Genomic DNA, 16020 nt, shown 5'->3' on the forward strand with positions numbered 1-16020 from the left:
AAAAAGCTCCTAGAACTAAAAAGTGAGTCTGACACTGTTGCAGGACACAAGGTCAAAACACAAAAGTCAACCACAGTTCTGTTTACTAGCACTGCACAACCAGAAATTGAATACTTTGAAAAATAGCATTTATAATATCTCTAACAAAAATAAGATGCTTAGGTATATACTAACAAAATATGTATAGGATTTGTATACTAGAATCACAAAACAGTGATGAAATTTTTAAAAGACCTAAACAAACAGAAAGACATACCATCTAATCAGACAGTCTAATCAAAATTCCAGCAGAAATTTTTGTAAATATAGACAATTCTAAATTCCATATAAATAGGCAAAGGGAATAGACAAGACAATTTTGATAAGGGAAAATCAAGATGCAGGATTATAGAAAACTTTAAGAATTACTATAAAGCCACAGTAATAAAGACAGCACAGTACTGGAAGAGGCCATTTGATTTTTTTTTTTTAAGTGCAAAAGAAATTCAGTGAAAAAAGGACAGACTTGGTGCTGGAAAAACTGGTTATCTATATGACAAAAAGATGAACCTTGACCTATACTTCACACCACATACAAAAAATAATTTGAAATGGAAGATAAATGTAAAGTACAAAAAGTATAAAACTTTTAGAAGAAAACACAGGAGAAAGTCTTCATGGTCTGGTACATCACAGTACAAGCCATAAAAAAAAAAAAAGACAAATTGAACATCACCAAAATTAAACAATTTGTTCTATATAAGAAACTGGTAAGAAATGAAAAGACAAGTTAACCACCGGACGAAAAATATTTGCAAATCACATGTTAAACACAGGATTATAATTAAAATACATATATACTTAAAAAAAACTCTCAAAACCAAACTAAGGTGGAAGAAAAGCTTGTTACTCAACAGTAGCTACAACACTGACATTGTTTTTTTCTTTTTTTTTTAGATTTTATTTATTTATTTGACAGAGAGAGACACAGCGAGAGAGGGAATACAAGCAGGGGGAGTGGGAGAGGGAGAAGCAGGCTTCCCGCAGAGCAGGGAGCCCGATGCGGGACTCGATCCCAGGACCCTGGGATCATGACCTGAGCCGACGGCAGACGCATTCAACGACTGAGCCACCCAGGCGCCCCTACATTATTTGTTGACTTAAGAGTATAGAAGACCCAGTTGATATCCTGCCTTTATTCCATCACCCTGATCAGCTTCTAGTGGCCAGCATCTGCATTTCTTTGCCTGAGGGCTTTTTCTGGCCACTGAAGGCAGCCTTGACATTTGCAGGGCAGTCTAGAAGCACCAGGGGATTAACATCCCTGGAGGAACCCTCCCACTGATGGAAGTTAATATATAAATACTGCAGCTCCTTTACCCAACAAAAGGCAATGTTTTCCACTGGCTTCCAGAGTTCCTCATTGGAATTAAGTTTGCTTACCCACAGTGCCTGATAGGAAAGCCTTTACTAGCTACTTTCTCTTCTCTGTCTCACTTCTCCACTCTACTGGTATCTCCTAGGATCACCTTTAAAAACAAACAAACAAAAAAAACCCCACAAAACAAAACAAAAACAAACTTGCACTTGTCTTTACACCAGCATTTGCTTCTAGGGTAACCCAGAATAAGACAGATTTGATCCTGGTATAACAGGTCTTCCAGATGGATTCTGTTAAGTGGATCACTCACCAACCAAATGACAAGGTTCCCAGTGCTGCTAATAAGTGGTAATAAGTGGCTTGATGAGAACCCCTGGTGGGCTGTTGCTTCAATATTACTAATAAGACACTTGATGTGGTGGAGCTAGGATGGGATACAGGTAAAGATGACTGGGTTATGTGATAGCTTTAGCATTTGAGAGATAGAGGGGCATCAAGAATTTTAAAGACAATTAAATTGGTTGAGTTTTTGTTACATAGCATTGATACACAGAAGAAAGAAAATGTCAAAGCCTAAATCATCTAAGTATCAACTCAAAGCATGGTATGACAGCCGGAAGACCTCATAGCAGCATTTTAAGGAATTCTGAGTCCCTACAACTAGAAGGCAGATTGTGCTAAAAATCAGGCCTAAATTCTGATTATGAAAGTAGGTAAATTATTTAAAAGACTGAATTCACAGTTCAGTCAAGATTCTCCTGAACCCTCTGGGCCAGAAGAAGTGGCTCTCTTGCTCTTGCTACAAGATGGCAATCTCCTCTGCCTAAAGACCATGAAAAGGCCTCATCTGAGATGCATGCCTCAAAAGATGCTGACCCTTCTCAGGATCTGTCCCTACCTCTTTCACTAATTCCAGGCTAATAACTAAGGTCAAGTCTCGGCATCATGGAAATAGGGAGGTACTGTCCTTACTTGGGATGGAAAGGGGTGATTCCCAAAACAGCTATTGGACCTGATGAAATGCACTGGTGGGACCTGGGAGGACATACCTGGGAATGAACTTGGGGACCAAGCGTAAGGTTGGTGAGGAGAATTGTTGATGTAGGGGCACTCCCCCATGACCCAGGATTTAATCTTCCAGAGAGGACACCTAGAGCCAGTGCTAATGTGCAGCTGGATTGGCTCATTTAAGCCTCGGGGTGAGGAGGATTGATGACCTATAGAAAATGAATTGAAGATACTGGAACCGCATGGCAGAGTATAAAGAAAAGAGGCAAAAGAGGGCTCCCCTGCCCATATCTCCTAATCTTCGCCAATTCTGTCTCCACTGGACAGACAGCATCTGCTTTAAAAACAAAACAAAACAGGGAACACCTGCCTGGCTCAGTAAGTAGAGCACATGACTCTAACTCGGGGTTGTGGGTTTGAGCCCCACACTGGGTGTAGAGATTACTTAAAATCTTCAAGGGGCACCTGGGTGGCTCAGTCGGTTGAGTGTCGGACTCTTGATCTCAGCTCTGGTCTTGATCTCAGGGTCATGAGTTCAGGCTCCATGTTGGACTTCACACTGGGCATGGAGCCAACTTAGAAAATAATAAAATAAAATAAAATCTTAAAAAAAAAAAGAAACAAAACACAAACAAAAACTGATGGCTTTCTCTGACTTCTGAAGTCCATTTTGTTCCCTGCATGCCAAGCCTGAAATACTATAGATTTACCATCCTCTGGAAACAGTCCTAACCAATGATTGGTAGATACTCCACCTACCTTGCCCCTTCAAGAGGTTGAACTCTGAGGACATGCTTTATACTGGCTCCTAGAGTTCCCCAGCAGGAATAAGCTCCAGTTACTCACAGTGGTAAATTGCTTGAAACAAATCCTTTATTTGCTAAACTTCCCTTCCCTATCTCACTTCATGGTCCCCTACTAGGATTTCCTGGGATAATCTTCAAAACAAAATACTTGCACTCAAATCCATGTCTGAGTCAGCTTCTGGGGGAACTCAAACTAAAACATTAAGTCTTTTCACTTCAACCAAGTCTACAATTCAGATTACATAAAATCCAAATTTACAGGTTACATATAAACTAAGATTACTATAAATGACTTCCCTAGACCTTAATGATAGGTGAATCCATCCAGTGCTCTATGGATACTAATAACTAAAGCTTTATAGTTATGATTTTAATAGTTCCACACTCAACAAATATCTAATCCTACTGCCATACCTGATTGTATGTCCTCGTCCTTCTGATATAACCTTGAAAATCAACACTTACATGAACCCAAGTACATTTCTTTACTTCCTTCCACTCGCACTCCTGGCACTTTGCCTTTTCTTAGCCTCATGATCAAGAGGTAACCAACACCTCTGTATCATTCCCTTCACATACTAACTCTGATTTCAAACACTGCCATTTCCTTCCTCATGATCACTTGTATCCACCCTTTTTTCCCATTTCGACTGCCAAAATCTTTGTCCACATGAATGCATAAATACAATTCTTTTTTTTTTAAGATTTTATTTATTTATTTGACAGAGAGCACAAGCAGGGGAAGCAGCAGGCAGAGGGAGAAGCAGGCTCCCCACTGAGCAGGGAGCCCAATGCAGGACTCCATCCCAGGACCCTGGGATCATGACCTGAGCTGAGCCACCCAGGCACCCCCACAAATACAATTCTATGACACCGTGATCTCAGACTCTGCACCCACATCTTCCTGTAGTTCATCCTGTAGACATACAAAGAAATCCACTAGGTGTATTTATGCCAACACATTCCATCTTCACAGATCCTAATCACCCTACTCAGGAGCTTCATTCCACCCAACTAAGTCAGAGAAAGAAAAATACCCAAATGCCATGAACTCATTCATATGTGGAATCTAGTAATACAAAAAAAAGGCAAGTTCACTACAAAAGCGGAGTAGAATGGTAGTTTCCAGGGGCTGGGGGGGTGGGGGAAATGAGAAGACAGTGATCAAAGGATACAAACTTTCAGTTATTAGATGAATGAGTTCTGGGGATCAAATATACACCATGGTAAGTACAGTTGATAATACTGTACTGTATTGTGTACTTGAAATTTGATAAGAGAGAATTTAAACCACCACAAAAAAAGGTAACCATGAAGTGATAGATGTGTTAATTAACTCAGTTGTGGTAATCATCTCATAAGGTATATATATATATATATATACCTTATGACATTTGATATATATATATAATCATCACGTTGTACACTTTATATATATATACAATTTTATTTGTCAATTACACCTCAATAAAGCTGGGGGGGAGGAATTTAACAATATATCTGAGCATCTTTCCATGCCATTGAGCACTCTTCAAAAACATAATTTTGAATGGCAAAACAGAATTTTATCACAATTCCTTATCCAAGCCTTGATTGTTGGCAATTATTTCCAATTATCTACTACTTTGAACAATGCAACAATAAATGTCTTTAAAAAAAAACTAATAATTTAAATTAAAAAAAAAGAGCACAGCCTTAGTCTATAAAATATGAAAAAAAAACAGCATCCTAGCTATAAGAATGTAAGCAGTTTCTTCAATCAAATAGAGTTAGAACCATAAGCCCCTAAAAGAGGCTGTTTAATGTCTTAAGCCCAAAGTCAAATGGAATAAATGAGTTTTTAGATACAACACCCCAAAAGCACAATCCATGAAAGAAAAAACTTATAAGCTGGATCTTATCAAAATTAACCACAGTGCAAAAGAAACTAAGATTTAAAAAAAGGAAAAAGGAAAACAAAAAACAAAAACACCTGCTAAGATAATGAAGAGACAAGCCCTAATATGAAAGAAATGTTTTCAAAACACATCTGATAAAGGACTTGTATTCAAAGTATGAAAGAACTCTTAAAACTCAACAATAAGAAAAGAGCTCCCTCCCTCTCCCTCTCTCTCTCTCTCTGCCCCTACCCCCTAAAATAAATAAATAAATCTTTTTTTAAAAAAAGGGGGTGCCTGGGTGGCACAGTCCATTAAGCATCTGACTCTTGGTTTCAGCTCAGGTCCTGATCTCAGTGTAGTGAGATCAAGCCTTGCATCAGGCTCCATGTTCAGTGCAGAGTCTCTCTTCCTCTCCCTCTGCCCTTAACCCCATCCAAATAAATAAATAAACCTTTTAAAAAAAGAAAAGAGCCCAATTAAAAAATGATCAAAAGATCTGGATACCTCACCGAAGAAGACATATAAATGACAAATAAGTACATGAAAAAATGATCAATATCATTGTCATTAGGATATTACAAATTAAAACACGATGAGATACTACTATATGCCTGCTACAATGGCTAAAATTAAGAAAAAAAAATGACAATACCAAATGCTGACAAGAATGTAGAGCAACAGGGGCGCCTGGGTGGCTCAGTCGTTAAGCGTCTGCCTTCGGCTCAGGTCATGATCCCAGGGTCCCGGGATCGAGCCCCGCATCAGGCTCCCTGCTCCGCGGGAAGCCTGCTTCTCCCTCTCCCACTCCCCCTGCTTGTGTTCCCTCTCTCGCTGTGTCTCTCTCTGTCAAATAAATAAATAAAATCTAAAAAAAAAAAAAAAAAAAAGAATGTAGAGCAACAGGAACTCTCATCCATTGCGTGATAATGCACAGTCACGTTGGAAGACAGGTTGGCAGTCTCTACAAAGCTAATCGTAGTCTTATTACCATGTGATATAGCAATAGCACCACTAGATGCTAGTTGAGTCGAAAATTTAGGGGCGCCTGGGTGGCTCAGTCGTTAAGCGTCTGCCTTCGGCTCAGTTCATGATCCCAGGGTCCTGGGATCGGGCCCCGCATCGGGCTCCCTGCTTGGTGGGGAGCCTGCTTCTCCCTCTCCCTCTCCCTCTGCCTGCCGCTCTGCCTACTTGCACTCTCTCTATATCTCTCTGTCAAATAAATAAATAAAATCTTTAAAAAAAAGAAAATAAATAAATTCTGGGAGGGGAAAAAAAACATATGACAGGAGTGTATCAAAAGAATACAGAAGCCAACTGAAAGCTCTCAATGGCCAAAGTTGTAACAATTTCAGCAACAACATTAAATAGTATTAAATATCCTTAAGTTGGTACTAATATAAATGAGTGAATAAATTAACAAATGAAGAATTGACAAATATCCTAGGCAGCAGAATTCCAGATTATTTATGTAGATATTTTGCCCTAAAGAAAGTGGAGCATAACTCCCCACTCCTTAAGTGTGAGCTGCACACAGTGGCTTCCTTCCAAAGAGGAAAAGGGAGAGGGACAAATACCCTGGCAGTGGAGAAATGTGACAAACATGAACCCAGCCAGGTGATCGAGGTCAACAGTGACTAATTATGTAGACAGGATGTACCCCTGACATGATGTGATGAAAATGGCATTTTACTTCTGGGGTCTTCTGCCCCAAAACCCATAAACCCAGTCTAACCATGAGAAAAACAGTAGGCAAATCTCAATTGAGGGAAAATATACAAAATACCTAACCAGCACTCTTCAAATCTGTCAAGTTTTATCAAAAACTTGATGAGAAAAGCCTAAGAAACTGACAAAGCCGAGAGAAGTCTAAGGAGACGTGGCAACTAATTATAATGTGGTATCCTGGACGGGATTCTGGAACAGAAAAATGTCATGAGGAAACACTACAGAAATCTGAATAAAACATGGACTTTAGTTAATAATAACACATCATCACTGGTTCATTAATTGTAACAAATGAACCACACTAATGTAAGATGTTAATAAGAGAAGGAACAGGCAAGAGGTACATACAGGTACTCCCTATTACTGTTTAATTTGTCAGTAAATCTAAAACTGTTCTTAAAAAGTTTTTTTTTAAAGACAGAACAATTACATATTTCTTTTCCTTTATTCTCTTAACTGATTTAAAAAGCAATTGCAGGGGCGCCTGGGTGGCTCAGTCCTTAGGCATCTGCCCTCGGCTCAGGTCATGATCCCAGAGTCCTGGGATCGGCCCGCATCGGGCTCCCTGCTCCGCGGGAAGCGTACTTCTCCCTCTCCCACTCCCCCTGCTTGTGTTCCCTCTCTCCCTGTCTCTCTCTGTCAAATAAATAAACAAAATCTTAAAAAAAAAAGAAAAATTAAAAGCAATTGCATAGGGGTGTCTGGCTGGCTGGCTCAGTCAGTGGAGCATGCGACTGTTGATCTTGGGGTTGTGAGTTTAAGCCCCACGATGGGCACAGAGATTACTTAAAAATAAAATCTTTAGGGGAGGCTGGGTGGCTCAGTCGACGAGCATCCAACTCTTGATTTTAGTCAGGTCATGATCTCAGGGTTGTAGGACAGAGTGGCCCCCCCCAATGTGGCTCCACCCTCACCGTGGAGTCTGCTTATCCCTCTCCATCCCTCTTTGACCCTCCCCACCCCCTCGCTTGGCTTGCACTCACATGGCACTCTCTCTCTAATAAATAAACTAATTTATTAAATTAATTAATTAAATTAATAAAATCTTCAAAATAAAAAGCAACTGCATAAAACAATATCTGTAACATTGTATTGTTGGCCTATAACATACAGAATTCCCTGAGAAGACATAACAATCCTAAATGTCTACATACCTAACCACAGTGCCTCAAAATACACTAAGCAAAAATTGATAGAACTGAAAGAAGAAATGGACAAATCCACACTTCCACTTGGAGACTTCAATTCTCCTCTATGATCAATACAAGTAGAAAGTCAAGATGAATATGAAGGACTGAAAAACACCATCAGCCAACTAGATCTAATTGATACTTATCGAACGTCCCACCCGATAATGGCAAAATACAAATTCTTTCCAAGTGCACATGAAGCATGCATCACCAAGTTCAGCAGAATGCTGTGGCTGCAGACGGACACCGACTCTATTTAGCTATGTTTTATTTATTAGACTGGGTTCTGGGCACCCTGGATTATTCTTTACACTTTATAGGTCCTATCTCATAATAAAATGTTAAGTCATTTACTTGGAGTATATTCTCTGATAAATCTTTTCTTTAGAGGGTGGGGGGTTGGGGAGGCAGGACTCCATATGTTTTATTATTGAAATGGAGTATATCAAATACCATAAGCTCTGTACTTTTATCCAAATGTACACAAACTCTCGCAAACTCCAAATTTGATATAATATTTATTACTTCAATCTTTAGCAATGTCTTCTATGAGTATCCCAACAAAGAATGCATTTTAGTCACCAAACTAAAGTTATTAATTTGTCTATATGGTATTTCAGCCACTTTTACCAAAACAGGGAGAGCAAAGGTTTATGGCTTTTTATCTTTTACCCCTAAAGTAAAAAATCTCCAAAGAATCTTCTAAAAATGTATCACTAACTTAATAATTTTTAATGTACTAGATTAATTAGCTCATGACTATAATCATCACTGAAAATTTTCAGTAAGTTTGTCTTCATATACCAAATACTTAGTTTTAAAATATCTCAACTGATAACAGTAGCCTCATACTATCATTAGTGAATATCTTAAGATACAATATACTCAACAGTGCATATAAACCCATATATCAAATAATATTTAACAATTTTTTACAGATTCCTCTTCAATCCACTTAGATCATTATTTTATACTTTGCATTAGACTGACAAGCTTATAATATAAATAAAAGTATCATCTCTGTGTTTTTCTTGTTGTTCCTGTGTCCTTGCATTATTACTTCAATCTTCAGCTGAATCTGAAACTTCAACCTGCAATTTCTTTGCAGGAATCCTTTAAGGCCTTTGTCTATTTAACAAGGTTCATCTAACTGAAATCAGATAATATGATCTGAAAGACCACTAAGCCAGGCAGAGATGAACTTTAGTCCAAACAGAATGTAAGCCAACAAGTAAGGAGGCTCACATGACGGGCCCCTCCAGGCTGTCGTGTCCCCAGTACCCCCCCTCAGGTTACTTAGCTTACCAAACCCGACGTGTATCACCAGACATAGAGATGGACTAAAGTGTCAACCTATGGACAAAATATTAGTAAAAGTTAATTGCCCATATTTTGTTATACCCTACCTGCAGGATCATTTTGCATGCATCTCCCACTCTAGAAAACACTGCTTTTTAAAAAAAAATTGTTTTTAATTAAAAATTAAAAAAAAAAACAACCCTAGAATGAGAAAATGGGACTGTGCTAGGTGTGAGGAACAAATGAGTAACACGGGTGGCAGAATTAGATGAGGAAATTTAGAGCCTATGTGGTTAGTTAACTTGGCCTAAGGTTACAAAGTTGGTAATTCGTGGAGTTAGGTAACCAACCCCTTTGACTCTAAAGCCTACTGTCCTTCTGCTGCACCACATCGCCCCCTCCAGGGCAAACATGAGGAGTGAGGAAAATACAGGTCCACAAGACGTGGTGCTGGTTTAGACTTCATGTTGCAGTTAAATGAAGTCTGGAGACTAGTGCAACAAACGTCTGGACCCTTGTTAGTCCTATCTAGAAAGCAATATGCTCCAGAGTTGGACTAAGTCTGCAAGCAGGAAAGACTAAAGGAAAAGACTATTGGAAAGAGAGCAGGCTCTGGAAATGTTTCCGGAATATCTCTGTATTACACCTATGTGTTAAATATCATTTCCCTTGAATCTTTTTATTAATGTCTTAACCCTTCCAGCTCTCAGTTACTTCAAAACATCCATGTAATAAAACTTCTTGAGCAAATTCACTGTCTCCCAGCAAAACTCCTATCAGTTTTTCTCTGGATGCCCATTTATTTAAGAAGTCAGAGATAAGGGGCGCCTGGGTGGCTCAGTCATTGAGTGTCTGCCTTCGGCCCAGGTCATGATCCCAGGGTCCTGGGATCGAGCCCCACGTCGGGCTCCCTGCCCCTCAGGAAGCCTGCTTCTCCGTCTCCCACTGCTTGTGTTCCCTCTCTTGCTGTCTCTCTCTCTGTGTCAAACAAATAAATAAAATCTTAAAAAAAAAAAAAGAGAGGGGTGCCTGGGTGGCTCAGTCGATAAGCGTCTGCCTTCCACTCAGGTCATGATCCCAGGGTCCTGGGATCGAGCCCCGCATCAGGCTCCCTGCTCGGTGGGGAGCCTGCTTCTCCCTCTCCCACTCCCCTGCTTGTGTTCCCTGTCTCCCTGTCTCTTTCTCTGTCAAATAAATAAATAAAATCTTTTTAAAAATTAAAAAAAAAGAAGTCAGAGATAAGAGAGATTGTCACTAATCAGTATTTAGTGTAACTAGTCAAACTTCCCTGAAAGAGAACTAACTTCCTTGCTTATTTCAGGAAAATTCTCAACTATCCTTCCTCTACCACTTCTTCTTTTCTCTTCTCCTTTAGATTAAAAAAAAAAAAAAAAAAAAAAGCCAGGGAAAGTAAATGTTTGTGAAACCCTAAGATTTTCTTTTTTACAAATCTGAAAAAGTTCTCTAGGTTCCAATAAAAAAATATTCAAAACTTCACTCCACTACTACAAAGAGCTCTCAATAGCTAATATAATAACCTCATAGGGCTGTGGTAACTATTAATAAATTATGTAAAGCATTTAGCACAATGCCTGGCACAAAATAAAAGCCTAATAAATATTAACTCCTATTATTATTATCATTATTATTGATGTTATTGTGTAACTACCCTCTTGGATGATGCATAGACTAGAATCCTATAGGCAAGACTCTTTCCTAACTTACAATTCTTCTGATTTATTTAAAGGTATAGAAATATTAGGGCACCAGGGGCACCTGGGTGGCTCAGTTGTTAAGCATTGCCTTCGGCTCAGGTCATGATCCCAGGGTCCTGGGATCAAGCCCCGCATCGGGCTCCCTGCTCCACGGGAAGCCTGCTTCTCCCTCTCCCCCTCCCCCTGCTTGTGTTCCCTCTCTCGCTGTGTCTCTCTCTGTCAAATAAATAAATAAAATCTTAAAAAAAAAAAAAAAGAAATATCAGGGCGCCTGGCTGGCTCAGCTGGAAGAACATGCAATTCTTGATTTTGGGGTCATGAGTTTGAGCCCTATGTTGGGTGTAGAGATTACTAAAAAATAAAATAGACTTAAAAAAAATATATGGTATACAGATATAGACTTGGAAGAAGAATAAATACTTTGTTATCAATTACTTGCAATACTTTAAATTTGGAATAGAGAAAAGGTTCTAACAAAAGTGAAAGGAGGTAAAGAGGTAGAAATGCAATGTGCCCAAAGAATCAGAAAAAGAATGTAGTAGAAAGTAAGCCACTGAAAGAAGAAACAGGTACCTCTAGTGTGCTAAAGACAAACCTCCTAGTTCTTCCTAAAACCTGCTATGGGTTGCTTAGTTAATAAGAGGAAATTTTAGCTCTAAACAAAGATTCTAAACTACTTACCTAATAAGGAAATACTAAAAGCATATGAACAATAAAAGGTACACTCCTGAAAGGACATGCAAAGCTCTAGTTGTCAGTCATATTTCAGAAAACATATCCTTGCTAGTTATTTCTATAGTTAACCTTGTTCCTAGAGATTTTTTTTTTTTTTAAGATTTTATTTATTTGTCAGAGAGAGCACAAAGCAGGAAGAGCGACAGGCAGAGGAAGAAGTAGGCGCCCTGCCAAGCAAAGAGCCCGATGTGGGACTCGATTCCAGGACCCTGGGATCATGACCGAGCCGAAGGCAGATGCTTAACTGACTGAGCCACCCAAGCGCCCCCCTGAAGACTTTTTTTTAGACAGATATTAAGAATGACTTTTTCAAATGACTTTGGAATTAATGAAAAGAAAAGAAAACCAATTAAACAGCAGTGTGCAACGGTGCCCGCCTGGCTCAGTTGGTAAAGCATGCAGGACTCCTGATCTCAGGGGTTGTGAGTTCAAGCCCCACACTGGGTGTGGAGATTACTTAAAAATAAAATCTTAAAGTAATTAATTAATAGCAGTGTGCAGCCTTCACATAGAAAGATGCTAACAATTCCTTCTCTGTGTTCTCATACCTTTAATTTCAGTTAACACATTTGTAGTAATGCTTATGAGCTACAAAAGCCAAAACTAAGCAATGGAGAATCAGAATGGGAGGGCTTACAAATGACCTAACGCAGACCCCAAATTTTGAGCATCCAAATAAATGTCTTGTCCCAGGTGACAGTTATACTTCACAAGAAAGAACTGGAAATAGAAACCCAGAACCCCTAACTCTTGGTCCATTATACCATCATTCTATATTAGTATAAAATGTAGTAAAAATTATAAACCAATATGAAAAAGACAATGCAACAGAAAAAAAAAAGGTAAATGATGAAAAGAAGCAAATCACAGAAGAGGAAATCTAAAGAGCCAATAAAATCATCGAGCAATGTTCAATCTCACTAGTAATCAGAAAAACCTATATTAAAAACCAAAATAAGATTATATTGTTCATCCAGCAGATTGGCAAAAATTAGAAAGCAGGAAAGCAATGGACCACTGGTGCAAATGTTAACTGGTAAAAACCACTTCAGAACAGAACTGAGTAATACCTGCTGAAGTTGAAGATGTGCATGGCACACGGGCCAGTGTTTCAGTCCCAGGTACATGCTCTAAAAGACACACATGTGTGCACAAGGATATGCGACAAGACTATTCATTGCAGCATTATTTGTAATAGCAAAAAAAAAAAAAAAAGAAAGAAATCCAGAACAAACGAACTGCCAATCCACAGAAAAATATAAAAGTAAACTGTGATATAGTCAAAAAACAGAATCCTACTCTGCCAAGATGAAAGCAGTACAGGACGTATACCCATATGGATGAGTCTCACGATACTGAGAGGGAAAAAAAAACAAGTTACAAAAAAAAATAATTAATACTGTTAATATAAAGTTTTTTAAATGCAAAATAATGTACGTTTCAGGGCTATTTACATATGTCATAAAAATATGAAAATATGTATAGGAATGGAAAGCATTGAATTCAGAACCGTAGTTCCCTCGAAAGGGGAAGAGAATACAATTGGGTAGGAGTTACATCAGGGTTCAACCCTAAAAGGAGCCTGGTTTCGTGAGCAGTATGCACAGAGGTATCACTATTTTTATTCTCCATATCTTTTTGAAAGTCAATGTTTCATAATGTCCACAAAATTAAAATAAAATAAACTCAAGGTCCAACCAAAATAGTTTACTCCAGAGCCCACGTGCTTAACCATGACACTTTTCATTCTGTTTCTTTAAGAAAGATTTAGTCATTATAAGAAATCTCTCAAGAAGATGTAAAACATCAGACTGGGAAAAAGCAATGCAGTACCTAACTAAAGAAAAAGTCTCGGGGGCGCCTGGGTGGCTCAGTTGGTTGAGCGACTGCCTTCGACTCAGGTCATGATCCCAGGGTCCTGGGATCGAGTCCCACATCGGGAATCCCGGCTCAGCGGGTAGCCTGCTTCTCCCTCTGACCCTCCCCCTCTCATGCTGTTTCTCTCTCTCTCTCTCTCTCAAATAAATAAATAAATAAATCTTAAAAAAAAAAAAAAAAGAAAGAAAAAAAGAAAAAGTCTCGGGGTACCTGGGTGGCTCAGTCGTTAAGCGTCTGCCTTCAGCTCAGGTCATGATCCCAGGGTCCTGGGATCGAGCCCCACGTCCGGCTCCCTGCTCAGCGGGGAGTCTACTTCTCCCTCTCCCACTCCCTCTGCTTGTGTTCCCTCTCTTGCTGTCTTTCTCTCTCTGTCAAATAAATAAATAAATAAAATCTTGAAAAAAAAACAAGAAAAAGTCTCTTAAGGAAAACATACTGGAGACACAAAGTGGTCCTATCACCATGCTCAGGAATCACGTCGGTAAGCCAAAACACAAAACTCAAGTTGAACTGGAACAACAGTCTTCTTTAAAGACAGCATGTAGAAAGGACTCTGAAGTCTGCCCCGGGGTTCAAATACTAGCAGGGTCACTGATTACCTGTATGGCCCTAAAGAAGTTTTAACTTCTCTGAGCTCAGTTTCCTCACCCATATACTCGAGATATCATACCTAGCTTCCAAACTTATAAAGATTAAAGAATAGTCCTTATCTATGAAAAGCACCTGATACACTATAGCCTCACAATAAATAATATTATTACTTGCAGAAGAAAGTCTCTCTCTGGCAAGAGGAGACAGAGCAGAGAGAAAAGTTAAAAGGAGGGAGCAAAGAGTCTACAAAAAGAAGCCAGGAAAAAGTGGGAATGGTTAGGGGCTGAACAAATCCTTGTAGAGTCCCAGAAGTTACCCAAAAAATTGTTGTTTTTTTTTTTAAGATTTTATTTATTTATTTGACAGAGAGAGACGCAGCGAGAGAGGGAACACAAGCAGGGGGAGTGGGAGAGGGAGATGCAGGCTTCCCACAGGGCAGGGAGCCCGACGTGGGGCTCGATCCCAGGACCCTGGGATCATGACCCGAGCCGAAGGCAGACACTTAACAACTGAGCCACCCAGGTGCCCCCCAAAAGCTGTTTTAACTGAGGACTATTTCATTATAGTGAAGCTTAGTTACAAGAATATTTAGCCCAGACCTGATTATTATAGCATTTTAGTTCTGTATTAGCTTATTTATAATGTTGTTAATACACAAAAATTCAAGATCAAAGTTGAGTTTTCTAAAGATTCATTTTTTGTTAAAAAATGCATTATCAAGTAAATCATATACAATATGTTTCTCAGTTATCTGCAACTCAAAAAGTTGTCTGTCCTACTCTTAACATATTAAAGAGAAAACAATGATAATTTCAACAAATGCCAAAAAAAAAAAAAATTCAACACCCAATAAAAATATAAACCAGGGGCACCTGGGTGGCTCAGTTGGTTAAGCATCTGCCTTCGGCTCAGGTCATGATCCCAGGGTCCTGGGATTGAGCCCCGAATCAGGCTCCCTGCTCAGTGGGGAGTCTGCTTCTGCCCCTGCTCATGTGCTCTCTCTCTCTTGCTCACTCTCTCTCTCAAATAAATAAATAAAAGCTTAAAAAAAAAAAAAACACGCACACACAAGCCAGGACGCCTGGCTGGCTCGGTCGAGGAGCATACAACTCTTGATCTTGGGGTTGTGAGTTCAAGCCCCACGGGGGTGCAGAGATTACTTAAATAAATAAAACTTAAAAAAATAATACAAACCAAGAACAGATGAAAACTTCCATAAACTGACAAAAGAAATCTACCAGAAACCTTCAGTAAGATTCATATCTAATAGTGAAACACCGGAAGCATTCTCATTCAGGAAAAAGATAAAAATGCCCATTATCATCACTGCTATTCAACTTTTGTACTGGAGGGTCTAGGCATTGCAATAACGCAGACAACAAAATAAGTGGTGTGGAGATTAGAAAGAAGCCTGGTCAATGAAGTCTTCTAATCAAAGTAGCCCAGTAAGTAAACACTTCGATGCATCCCCTCCACTCCAAATACACAGCAATAGATAAAATATTTTTTAAATATATTTTTAAATAACTTGGGGTGCCTGGCTGGCTCAGTCGGTAGAGCATGTGACTCTTGATCTCAGGGTTGTTAGGTTCAAGCTCCACGTTGGGTATAGAGATGACTTAAAAATAAAATCTTAAAAATAAATATATATATGTATTTTTTCTTTTTAATGACTTAAGCAGGCTCCAAAACAAGATAAAACCCCATTTGGATCAGAAACAAAACAGATACACAAAAACGTAAGCAGGACTGAAGCTACAGGCTTGCTGGACGCTGAGCCCAGAAGCAGGTGCGCACCTTCTGCAGGGCGACAGCGACAAAATAAAGGAGGTG

At 39.2% G+C, this 16020-nt stretch overlaps 1 protein-coding gene across 15 annotated transcripts in view; it reads right to left on the minus strand.

Annotated features, from left to right (window-relative positions):
• DTNB (dystrobrevin beta) overlaps positions 1-16020 on the minus strand; it is a 256744-nt gene that overhangs the window by 206112 nt on the left and 34612 nt on the right. The window contains exon 2 of one of the 15 annotated variants that reach the window (XM_078056058.1): positions 13807-13964. The exons of the other annotated variants lie outside the window; for them this stretch is intronic. The gene's annotated coding sequence lies outside the window, so the exon portion shown is untranslated. The remainder of the gene's footprint in view (positions 1-13806; positions 13965-16020) is intronic. 15 annotated transcript variants of the gene reach the window in all.

Source organism: Halichoerus grypus, chromosome 10, assembly GCF_964656455.1.
Source record: "Halichoerus grypus chromosome 10, mHalGry1.hap1.1, whole genome shotgun sequence".
Classification (NCBI taxonomy): domain Eukaryota; kingdom Metazoa; phylum Chordata; class Mammalia; order Carnivora; family Phocidae; genus Halichoerus; species Halichoerus grypus.